Here is a 13,199-nt window from a genome sequence, read left to right as displayed (position 1 = left end):
TAGTAATGACAGAAATAGGGCAAAAAGAGGTTAAAAGCCTAGTGTAATGTCAAGGAGGGCAGAAAGTCACTAAGCAGTACCCAAATGTACCACACCTGACCTTCAGATGGCTATGTAATTTATTGTGATGCATCTAGAGTCGTCCTAGGTTTTGCGTTGATGCAACGAGGCAAGGTCATAGCTTATGCTTCTAGAAAGCTTAAAGTACATGAGCAGAACTACCCGACTCATGACCTCGAGCTTGAAGCTGTAGTATTTGATCTAAATATTTAGAGACATTACTTTATGGTGTTTACATAGAAGTGTTCACATATCATAAGAGCCTCCAGTATGTGTTCACCCAGAAAAAGTTGAATCTTCGTCAGAGGAGATGGCTTCAATTACTCAAGGACTATGATATGAATATGCTTTACCACCCTGGTAAGGCCAATGTAGTAGATGATGCTCTTAGCATACTATCTATGGGTAGTGTAGCATGTGTTGAGGAAGAAAGAAAGGAATTAGCAAAAGATGTTCACCGGCTTGCTCGCTTAGGAATTGGTCTTACGGACATGCCATATGGTGGTGTGATAGTTCAGAATAGATCATAATCATTATTGGTAGCGGAGGTTAAGGAAAAAAGGACAGTGATCCTATATTACTCTAGTTGAAAGGTGCAGTTCATCAACATAAAGTAGAGGTTTTCTCCCAAGAGGGAGATGATGTGCTTCGTTACCATGGTCGCTTATGTGTTCCTAACGTGGGTGAGTTGAGGCAACAAATCCTTATAGAAGCCTATAACTCTAGGTATTCCATTCATCCAGTTGCCACTAAGATGTACCGTGATATACGAGAAGTCTTTTGGTGGAACGGCATGAAGAGGGACATAGCAGATTTTGTGGCTAAGTGTCCTAATTGTCAAGAGGTTAAGGTAGAACATCAGAAACCAAGAGGTATGACTAAAGAGATTAAGATTCCTACATAGAAGTGGGAAGTGATAAATATGGACTTCATCACGGGTTTACCTCGTACTCGCAGACAACATGACTCCATTTGGGTGATAGTGGACAAAGTTACTAAGTCTGCTCACTTCTTGGCTGTCAAGACTACAGATTCAGTGGAGGATTACGCTAAACTCGACATTAATGAGATAGTCAGGTTGCATAGGGTTCCATTGTCTAACATCTCAGATAGAGGTCCTCAGTTTACCTCTCATTTATGGAAATCATTCCAGAAAGGTCTTGGTACTCAGGTAAATTTCAGTACATAATTTCATCCACAAAAGGATGGTCAGGTAGAGCGTACCATTCAGACCTTAAAGGACATGTTGAGAGCTTGCGTGATCGATTTTAAGGGCAGTTGGGATGATCACCTACCTCTCATAGAGTTTGCCTATAATAATAGCTACCATTCTAGTATTCAGATAGCCCCTTATAAGGCATTATACGGGCGTAGATGCAGATCTCCGGTTGGTTGGTTTGAAGTAGGTGAAGCAGCATTGATTGGGACAGATTCGGTTCATGAGGCTATGGAAAAAGTTCAGCTCATCAGAGATAGACTTAAGACAGCTCAGAGTCGTCAGAAGTCCAATGTAGATATAAGGAGAAGAGACTTAGAGTTTGAAATCGATGATTGGGTTTTCTTGAAAGTGTCACCCATGAAGTGGGTGATGAGATTTGGTAAGAAGGGAAAGCTTAGTCCTAGATATGTATGTCCTTACAAAATCCTGAAAAGAGTTGGTAATGTGGCTTATGAGTTAGAAATGCCAGCAGAACTAGCAGTGGTTCATCCAGTCTTTCACATTTCCTTGTTGAAGAAGTGTGTGGGTGATCTAACATCGATAGTACCATTAGAGAGTGTGGATATGAATGATAGTCTTACTTATGAAGAGGTACCAGTCAAGATTCTTGACCGTCAGGTTCGTGGGTTGAGAAATAAAAAAGTCACTTCAGTGAAGGTTTTGTGGAGGATTTAGTCCGTAAAGGGAGCTGCTTGGGAAACAGAAGCAACAATGAAGGCCAAGTATCCTCACCTCTTTCCTTCTGATTCTGTTTCAGCTTCAGGTAATAGTTCCTCTTCGGTCTCTCAGTTTACTCTTGCGTAAAATTAGTCTCAGTATCTTGTACCTTAAGTTGTTCTTGCATTTTCAGCGTATTAGCATGTTCTTGGAACTCAGTTAAGTTAGATTTTAGTTTCCAGTACTCAGTGGTAGAGATTTCAGCTCCTTCTCGCCATACTCATCTATTTTAGACTTTATTCGAGGGCAAATGTTCCCAATGAGGAGATATTGTAACACCTCAGAACTTAGCTCAGACAAAACAACAGAAAATTTGTGAACCACAGACGGGTTCACATACAGTGAAAGGAACCATGGTTCGTCACCCTCATCGTGGTTCACACCCTCCTAGGAGTGGGGGACCACGGGACCCTTCACGGGTTGTGGACCACTACACGAGTCGTGGGAAGGCTCATGGAGGTGAGACAGAGCAACCAGGGCTTAGGCGTCATACCACAGAGCCCACAACGGGCCGTGGTCTTGATGACAGGCCGTGGTGAGGCTCATGAAGCCAGTATGCCCCTAGCCCAAGTGAAGGACCACGGTGGCCTTCACGGTCTGTGATCCTTCACACGGTCCGTGAAGTGAACCGTAGAGGAAAGGGCCCTGAACTAGTAGACACTAGCCAAGAACCACGACCCACGTGATGGGACGTGGTCCCCACGATAGACCGTCAGTGGTGTCGTGCTCGACCTCGTTGGGGTCATTTTGGTCTTTTCCCCTATGTGTTAGACACCTAAACTTCGTCGTTTAACCCATAAACTATGTCGTTTTACTCAGTTTAAGCCTAATATTCTAATAAGAACCTACCCTAATTGATTCATTCACCAAAAATTCATCAACCTTAGAGCAAAAGAGGAGAAAAGAGGTGACCCAAACCCTTCCAAGAATTCAACAGGTTTTCTTCAGTTCTAGCCCTAAAATCGAAGGATTTCTCTGTGAAATTTATCCCCAGGTATGTGGGATTTCACTAGTGGTTTCGTTTCAACCACTAGGTCCCTAGAATTCAATCAGATTCTTGATTCCTATATCTTTTTTACACCTACGGTTTCTAAACCTTAGAGATTGATTGTGATTTACCTGCTATAGTATTCCTAATCGAATTATCATGTTGTTGTGGAATCGTTGCTTAGTTCCTTGCATGGAACTCAGAACCCTAGTTGTGTACATTCTCTTAGTTCATGAATTACACTTGCTAGGTCAGTTAAACAGATATACATGCTCCAGTTTCGAATGTTTCATTCTCAGTACATAAATGTTGCATTCTCAGATTTGCATGTCAAAATGTTGAGCTATCCAGTATTTCAGTTATGTTGTGTCTCACACATTTCCAGTTGGGAGTAGTCTTAGAACTGATTTGGACTAGGGATTAGGGTACCCTCATAGTCCTAGAACTACGTTCCCCTGTAGGTTTATAAGTCCCCTCTGTGGGCATCAGATTTAGTGCTCACGCCAGTCATGCCTTTATACCCCTGGAAAGGTATATTGAGCCCTCTCGATGGGGCGTATACATCAGACTCCAAGTTTAGCTCACATGGTTTTATGTCGGTTAATAGTAGCTCCCACTAGAGGTGTGCAAAAACCGACTCGACCGATAAACCGAACCGAAAAAAGTGTTATTGGTTTATTGTTATTGGGTTATTGACTAATGGGTTTTTAGTGGTTTTATAAAAAAAAATTATCGGGTTATCGGTTCGCTATTGGTTTTTAATATTGGGTTATTAGGTAAACCGATAACCCATTAAGCCTAGTAATTTATTATATTTACTTGTACATAAATATTATATATTAATCTCAATACCTTACTAGTTACAGTCTTTATCCTTTAGCCATCAATTCACACTTGAAAGTGACTTTTAGTTCAAAACTTCACATTATACAACACGTCAAAATCTAAAGTAAGAACCCTATTCCTCTTAACTTCTCTTTGTGTTACATTTGTATAATTTTTTTATTACATTATTGTGTTGTTGCGTCAAATTTATTAGAGAAGGCATATATTTATTTTATAAGTATTTTGTTATTGGTTAAACCAAAACATGAACCGTTAAGGACCAAAACTGATAAACCGATAAAAAATCTCTTATTGGTTTGACGTATTTAAAAACCGAACACCAATAAATCGAATCGATAATACACAAAATCGAACCGAACTGAACCGAACGATGCATACCCCTAGCTCCTACAATCAAACTATTAGTGCATTTGACCAGTTTTCAGTTATACTACAACATCTAGGCTCAACATGTTATGTTAAAAATTAGTACTTGGTCATTGCATTCAGTTCAGTTCATCTATGTATATTTTAGTATTATTGTTATGATTCAGATTATGTCATTGCTCAGTTATGTTTTGTTCAGCTTATATGTTTGTTCACCTATTATCCATATCCTGCATGCTCAGTACATTCTAAATACTGACGCATACTCTGCGCTAATCATGATGTAGGTTCGAGAACTCAGCATCCAAATCATGTGTAGATCGGTTCCCGATCCATATTCAGCAGCTTCAGTGGTGAGTCCTCATACTTCGAGGATAATCGACATGTTTTCCTTTTCAGTCTTTTATTTCAGTTTCAGTTTTTCTATAGTTAGTTGGGTGCACGTCCTCGCAACTTTAGTCAGTTAGAGGCTTTTTCAGACATAGTGTTAGACTCAACTTTAGTTTTTGGATGATGTTCAGTATCACTAAACTCTTAGATATTATTTATATATATTCAGATTAGTATTGGGTATTCCCCGCATTTAGTTAACTATTGTTTTAGCTTCTGCATTAGTTCTTGTTTTCTTAGATAATGTCAATATGCTTATGTTATGTCATACAAGGTTAGCTTGTGGTCACTTGTGGTCCTAGGTCTCGTGTTTACATCAAAGGGGTAGCCTCGGGGTGTGACACTATGTTTAAGAAGCCTCTGGTAAGGATGCGTCTGAAAATCTAATAACTTTTTGGGACAAGGCCTCGATATACCCATATAACATATTTACGTACCTAGAAAAATATAGGCTTCAGATATCTAATAGCTGATAAATGCTCAACTATGTCCCATATTTCAAGGCATAGGTGGTGATATGCTAAAAAATTACTCAACTTGTGAGGTCGGGGCCGAACCACAAGGATTGGAACATGTGGCTCTTCATCTATTAATTTCATTGTTCGAAACAAATTGAATTATCAACAAACATATATATATATATATATATATATATATATATATACACACACATATATCCCACACATGTATACATAGAATAGACATTGAGTATTATTCAATTCCCTGATTCAATCTTGCTCTGCGCATCGATAATAAGCGACGACAACAGTATTGGTGTTATCAAAAAAAAGATAATAAATTTCTCTTTATTTAATTCAATTTTATATATGGCCAAGTAGTATAGGGTATAAATTAAATTTCAGACTTGACCCATTAATTAATCACTAAAATTAGATATATAAAACTTATCCGCTAATTAAATAACCTTAGCTAAATGAGTAATTCAAAATTTCAATTAAAAATTGAAGTTAAAGGGTCTGTTATAAAAGAGAGAGGACTAGTTCTCAAAATGACCTAATGGGTCATTACAATCGGCTAGTTTGCCCAACTTGGAATTCTCTGATGGGGTGCCAAAATTCATTCGAAACCCCGTACACTCAAATGAAATATTCTACCCCACCAAATTGGGCATTCTAGACTCAATGAAATAATTGAAACTTTTATCTGAGGTCGTCTCGACGAAAATTAGGTCCCACACCCAAGTTTTTTTAAAGCTAAAATCCACCAGGGGATCGGAATGAGACTGAAAGTGTCGGGATCCACACCAAAGGTCATTCTAGACCAAACTCAACATTCCAGAGCTAAGGAACCATCAAAATTACATTCTAAGATCGTCTTCATGGTATTTTGATCGAAATAAACTGAACCAACTCCAAGTGCTCCAAAACCCAAAAACTTACACAAAACTCAAACAAATGACCCGAAGACCAAACTATGAGTCTCAAAAATTCATGAATGACCTAGAGTATAATTACAACAAGATACCTTAGGTGAATCAAGGAAGTTTCATTATCCCTATTCACAGTATAACACAAAACAATAGTCAAACATCAAATACATAACATGAAACCTATTGAACCCTTATATAGTGAACTCTTATTATTTTTCTTCTACTAAGGACTCAGAACTAAGGGTATACCATAAACTTGGTCCTTATAGCAATAAGAGACAAATAATAATACTTAAAAACTTAGAAGTTAACTCATCACATACTTCCTTTTATAATATTAGGAGCTACAAGTACTGATCATTTTGAATCACCAAGAACAATATGACATGACTATTATATAATAACTAAAATGCAGAAGATGAAGAAATATGCTAAGATCTATTATCAACAATGTGAATAAAATAATTAACAAGTATTTCTTTAAGCTTTCATGAAGAACATTTATCAACAAAACTCATGTTGAGGAAAGTGCATATGTGTCAACACTTTATGTAACATATAGCATGTAAGCGAATTCTTCATAAAATAAGTAACATATACTTAATGATTAACTTACTATGTAACAGCAAACAAGGGATTGATGGTACAAATAATGTGTAAATCATTAACCCTAAAGGGTACTGAGCATGTAGGTGAGTGAACCTATGGAAATAGTACCATATATATCCTTATGTCATGAAACACAAAGCGAAAATAATCTTACGAGCACATGTATTGTTTTGAGGAATTGCTCTTAAGGCATCCAATTTCATGATCAGCTACTAAACATTCAATGTGGTTTATTTTAGTCATGGTTTATAATCTACAACATATGTAGCATGTCGGTCAATATATAAAATACAGGCTTCTGCATAGAACTTACATCATGTAAGAAATTAGTCTAATGTAGTACATTTCACATGGAAGAATTACTTACAACACAAATGTCGTATGACAAATGATCTCCAAAATAGAGAGGAAAATAACATATAACTAGAAATTTATGAATCGAGTGACAAGCAATAGTTAACCTATATGGATTGTAAGATATGTAATCCTAAAAATAAGTAAATATATAGCAGCTGCACATATGAACTTATATTACCTTAATTCACTAGATAACTAGTACCTATGCAAATTATGCAATCGTCTCTTTAACCCTTAGAAGAGGCGTACCCTTACTGAGAATTTCATTTCATATATAAATATACATTCATTGTTTTGTTGCTACATATAACATTCTTCTATATCTTAAACGCAAATTACTTGTTTCCATATGTCAATTAAGTGATATTATATTCTCTACTACCCTGAGCATTTAACATATATACAATCCCTTGATATTCTTTAACTTTAACCTTTGATCGCTTAGAAATGTTTTTCAATCTTACTATAAAACACAATGAGATAAATCCTCGCATATATAACATTATAGAACAACCAAAGATACTTACTCCAAAACTGAGTACATATAGAAGGATTGAAATAAGTCACTATCTAGTCGAAGTATTTGAAGGCATACATTTTATAGAAGTCATTTGATTAGGGGTTATCGGCTTGAAACTACCTCCTTGACAAAACTAGCATTTGGCCATTTGGCCGAATATAAGGTAGTCTTTAATAGACACAATTTATATGACATTTAAGTAGAATTTGAATTAGAAGTAACTTTCTATGTCTTAGCTCTATCGTACAATCTAAGTGATGAATGAATAGTAATCATCTCTAAATGCATAGTAGTCTTCTGATTATAAGTATGGTGCACGACACAATCATAATTAAGACTCTACTAGACATAACTTATGGACTCCTTGGGACACTACCTACTCTAATATCAAGTTTTTTGTTGCGCCCAAATGCACATGCAAGTGTACATGGATGCACAAGTAGTATAGTTCCTTTTAGAAACGAGTTATCGTACCTAGAGGACTTACGATCAATTTATATTAACCAACTTAATTCCATAATTTAACAGAAGTATCTTCAAAAGAGTGTGATTGTTGTTTATTACTAAGACAACAAATTTAATAAATAAAGTAATCAATAAGAACGCCTTGAATTCGATACTTTCAACAAGTCAGAGAAAATTTCAGGGTTGCAACATGTATCGGGTTTCAAGTAATGAACTAATTAAGGTTATAAAGTTACTCATTTACAGGGTTGATTTTATGATCATGGTCTCCCGACCTCTAATCGCCTACTCTGATTAGTTGTCTAACTACATCGTTGAGCGAGGATAGACAACCCTAATTGGCGAACATTTAAATTTCATCCTGTTTGTAACCAAGCTAGGTGTTCGTCCATGTGTCAATATTAGACACAAATCTAATCAAGTGATATGAAAGAATGATCAAGCTTTCTGTATTCCTTGGTCTATCTACCTTATCGTCTCCTGAGTCCAAGAATAGACAAGAGATTTATCTCTATGATGGCTAGTCAAGAAATACTAAAACAAAAATACAAAGTAACTTTAAACGATAACCAATAATTAATTCAAAACCATTAATGCTTAACAGTTACTCATTGCTACATCCCCAGAACAAGGGATTTTAGAAACTCCTAATATCCAAAAACAAAATATAATATTGTTCATACAATTTTAAATTAAAGAATGAGTTAAAGAATCGAAACTTATGACAAAGTGTTAATCCTTACTCATGCCCACCAAAAAGAAGCTGAACCCTTACAAAATAGCCCTAGGGTCCTATTTATAGAGTTTAGGAATTAAAAATCCAATTCTAGTCCAAGTAGGAATCCTATTTTAATCAATTTATGTTGGGTACGTCGGGCAGGAGTTGGGGCATCGTGCCACTCAGTGCTCCAGCCTCCCTCTTCAGTAGTTTCATTCTTGAATCAGTGCGCCACAATAGTTGCTCACAAGTTTCCCTCGTGGCACAACACGCCACTCAGTTCGCCACTCGAGTTGCGTAGTAGTTTGGCCTTTGGTGCCTCACGCTATGATATACTGTGAGTTTACAGTATTTTTAATAAATTTCACTTGAGAGTTGTGTGTGTCTAGGGAATTTTTGTATTGGTTTTTATCATGTTTTGCAGGAAATATGTTTAGGCGTGGAAGTAAAGAGACAGCTGAAAGAAATACAGAACAAGGCATCTATGAAGGTGATCTACGGATCATATGTCTATTGACGTTCCGTAAATGGTGAACGTAGATCATCATGTTAGGCATGAAAATCAAATCGGGGAAATCTGACAAAGTGTGGAAATATTGTGGTCATTGACGGTTCGTAGATTGATCTACGGACCGTACTGTTGATCCGTAGAATGATACTGCGAGGGTTCAAGTACCTGATGTTTGAAGATTCTAAGTGTTAAGCTATGGAGATGGATTGACGGACCGTAGATCGATCTACGGTCCATACACTGGAGTTTCATCGTTTGCTTCAGAGAAGTTGGTTTTTGGGAAGCTGAAATATTTTCTAAGTCTTGGCTGACAGAAGGGACTCACGGACCGTATATTCATTGACGGTCCGTGAGTCAGTCTCGTAGAATGAAGACGCGTGCCTGAACAAATTTTCCTTATTTTGTTTCCCTTTTAATTTAGGATTTGTTTTCTATAAATAGAGGATGTAAACCTCATTTTGGGGGTTCGACTTTATTAGTTTTATTCTAGTTCTTGACTTGGAGATTAACTTGCAACTTTAGCAATTCTTAATTTCCTAAGTTAGTTTTGAAGATTTTGGTGTTGCAATTCAAGTTGAATTTTTGGGTTTATTATTCTTCTTACGTAAGTTCATAATTCTTTCATCTAAAATAATGAATTGTGTCCATATGATTATGGGTAACTAAACTTCACAACTAGGGTTGTGGGAACCATGAGTGATTAACAAAGTATGAATAGTAAATAAGCAATTCTTGAATAGTGTTGTTGCATGCGTTGATAATTTTTTCGTTTAGAAGTCATTTTAACGAGTGCACGCGTTAGAACTCGCATTGTTGCTACTTGCCAGACCAAGGAGGTAATCAACAAGAAAAGAATTATCAACATAGATTTAGTGTGATACTATCCAATAGTCTAGTGTCGATTGGTGCGAAGTAATAACTAAGCCAAATATCGATGTGATGTCTAATATGAGGTAAATGTAAGGGTTAGTAAGTTATACACACGTAGCCGGACCAAAATGCGGGGTGAAATTTTGTAGATGCCGGACCAAGGATTTAGAGATACCTAACTTATCACTTTGCATGTAGTACACTAGGACATGATTGATATTACTAGGATAACTGCGTTATGAGCTTGTGGGAACACATATACCCTAGTTGATTCTCTCATCTTGATAACAACCAAAATTGACTTTTGTTTACTAATTAATTACTCAATTCTTATAATTTATTTCACAAAATCCCCCCCCCCCCCCCGCGCCTTTAATTACTTGTTTCTAGAAGTAATTTGACTAAATGAATATAATTGTTCGTTAAATTTAAGTCTAGACCATTTTTCTCGTGGGATCGACCCCAACCTACAAGTTGGGCTCTTTACTTGATAACAATCACTTATGCTTATTTAGGGAAGTGTAATTTGAGCGTATCAAATTTTGGCGATGCTGCCGGGGAAATTGGCTTTTAGATTAATTTTAACTACATTATTGAACTTTGGTCAAATATTTCCTAATTTTACTTTTTCTTTTGTTTTTGTCTCTCTCAGGTTCTGACTCCAGTGTATGCTAAGTACACGGAGCCAAGGTGAACCACTTACTCCTTATGATCCAGAGTTGAACCGAACTTTGTGAAGAATGAACAATCAAGGAGTTCAAGTTAATCCTATCGGAGGTAACCTAGGTGATGAAGTTGAGTTGAAACCTCTGAGGGTAGTTGGTGGAGACAACTAGGTTCTAGCTGAAAATCAATTGGGAGATGCAGTGAGGGTGCATGGACCACCAGGCCCACGACTGCATGACAACTTTAGGGGCAACTTAAACATTGATGACTCAGATGGACCTCTGGTCCTACCCCCTTTGCCTCCGGGGCACACATTTGTAGTAACCAGTAGCTTGATGCAGATGCTTACAGAGAGGGGCTTGTTCTCGGGGTCGCCATCAGAGGACCCACATGCTCACATAGCCAAGCTAAGGGTGGTTTGCAAAAGTTGTGTAGGTCGACCAGACTTGGATATGGATGTTATCGGATTGCGAGTATTCCCTATATCACTGACAGGCGATGCTGCTGTATGGTTCACTGAGCTCCCCTATAACTCAATCTATACATGGGAACAACTGAAGGATGTGTTCTTAGCAAGATATTATCCAGTGTCCAAGAAGCTCAATCACAAAGATAAGGTCAACAATTTTGTGGCATTACCTGGAGAATATGTGAGTAGCTCTTGGGACAGATTCACTACGTTTGTAAGAGGTGTTCTGAATCACCATGTTGATGATGAGTCGCTGAAGGAATATTTCTATCGAGGACATGATGACAACAATAAAACAGTGCTTGATACTATAGTTGGATGATCATATGGTGAGTGCACATACGCTATGATTGCAGAAAAACTGGAGAAGATCTCTGGCAACAATAAAGCATGGAGCACTAGGAGGTCGGTTACTGGAAGAAACACATTTTTCGTTCATACTACAAACAACCAGTCTGCAGATGAGGTTTGTGAGGAGATAGCTCAGATGAGGACCGAGTTAGGGTTGGTATTGAAACATGTGAGCGGAAGTGTGGAAAAGGTAAATGTTGTAAATTACTTGACTAGAACTCCACCACCAATTGAAGAGTGTTATTATGAAGAGGATGCTTATGCGATGAATGATCAGCCGAGGGGTTTCCGACCAAATGCCCAAGGATCCAACACGGATAATTGGCGGCAAGGTCAAGGAAACCAAGGTCGGAACTATGGCAATTACAACCGAGAGGGTCAATATGTTCGGGATGGGAACTTCAATCGCGACAACAACTACAACCAGAACAACTATGGCAACAGAAACGATCGGGTTGGAACTTATGTCCCCCTCAAAATTGGGAATCTAGTACTAGGGAAGTTGGAGGCAATATGGCGCGTATTGAAGATATGATGCAGAAGATGATTAGAAGGTTTGATGCAACTGATGAGAAGGTGAAGGAGATGAGAAACGACTTGTCTGGTATTGGTCAAAAAGTTGATGCCCATGCAGTGTCAATAAAGCATCTCGAGCAGTAGTGACTCAGTTGTCTACTACAGTGAACCCACGCCAACCTGGCACTCTTCTTAGCAACACCATCCAAAATCTAAAAAATAATGGTCATTGTATGGCAGTTACTAGTCGAGGGGGAAAGCAAACCATTGATCCACCTATGCCGTCTGTGGTGGATGTTGAGATTAGAAAAGAAGATGATGTGGTAGAGGTTAGAGAAGAGTCAGAGAATGCGACAGAGAAAGAAGCAGATATATCTCAGAAAGTGGTTCCCATACCTAGACCTCCACCACCTTTTCCGCAGAGGTTAGTGAAGAAGACGGAAAATGGTAAATATCGTCGGTTTATTACTATGTTGAAGCAGCTTTCCATCAACATTCCGTTGATAGAAGATTTGGAGCAAATGCCTAGGTATGCAAAGTTTATGAAAGATATGGTGACAAAGAAAAGGTCTGTGAGTTTTGAAGATGATGAAAGATTACAACATTATAACGTTATTGCTACAAGGTCTCTTGTGCAGAAGAAGGAAGATCTTGGTGCTTTCATGATTCCCTGTACTATAGGGTTATTACATTTTGCTAAGGCATTGTGTGACCTTGGTTCCAACATCAATCTCATGCCATTATTTATTTATAAGAAGTTGGGTCTAGTGGATCCAAAGCCTACTATGATGAGGTTACTTATGGCTGACCGAACCGTGAAAAGGCCCATTGGTGTACTCCATGATGTGCTAAAAAGTGGAGTCGTTTATCTTTTCGGTGAATTTTGTGATTCTGGACTGTGAGGTTGATTTTGAAGTTCCCATCATCCTTGGGAGACCATTCCTTGCCACAGGGCGTGCATTGGTTGATATGGAGAAGGGGCAGATGAAGTTCAGACTAAACAATGAAGAAACAACTTTCAATATTTGTAGGACCATGAAGCAGAGTAGTGAGCTCCAAACGGTATCTGCGATAACTTACAGAGTTGAAAGTGGAACAGAAGTGCAAGTTGAAGAGCGACTCGGTGTTGAGGCACTAGCAGCAGTGATGATGAACTTTGATATACGATGAG

The sequence above is a fragment of the Solanum verrucosum genome, unplaced genomic scaffold (genome assembly GCF_900185275.1).
Source record: "Solanum verrucosum unplaced genomic scaffold, falcon-dt-bn FXZP01000274.1, whole genome shotgun sequence".
NCBI lineage: Eukaryota > Viridiplantae > Streptophyta > Magnoliopsida > Solanales > Solanaceae > Solanum > Solanum verrucosum.
The sequence above is the reverse complement of the archived record's forward strand: the minus strand, read 5'-3'. Positions refer to the sequence as shown.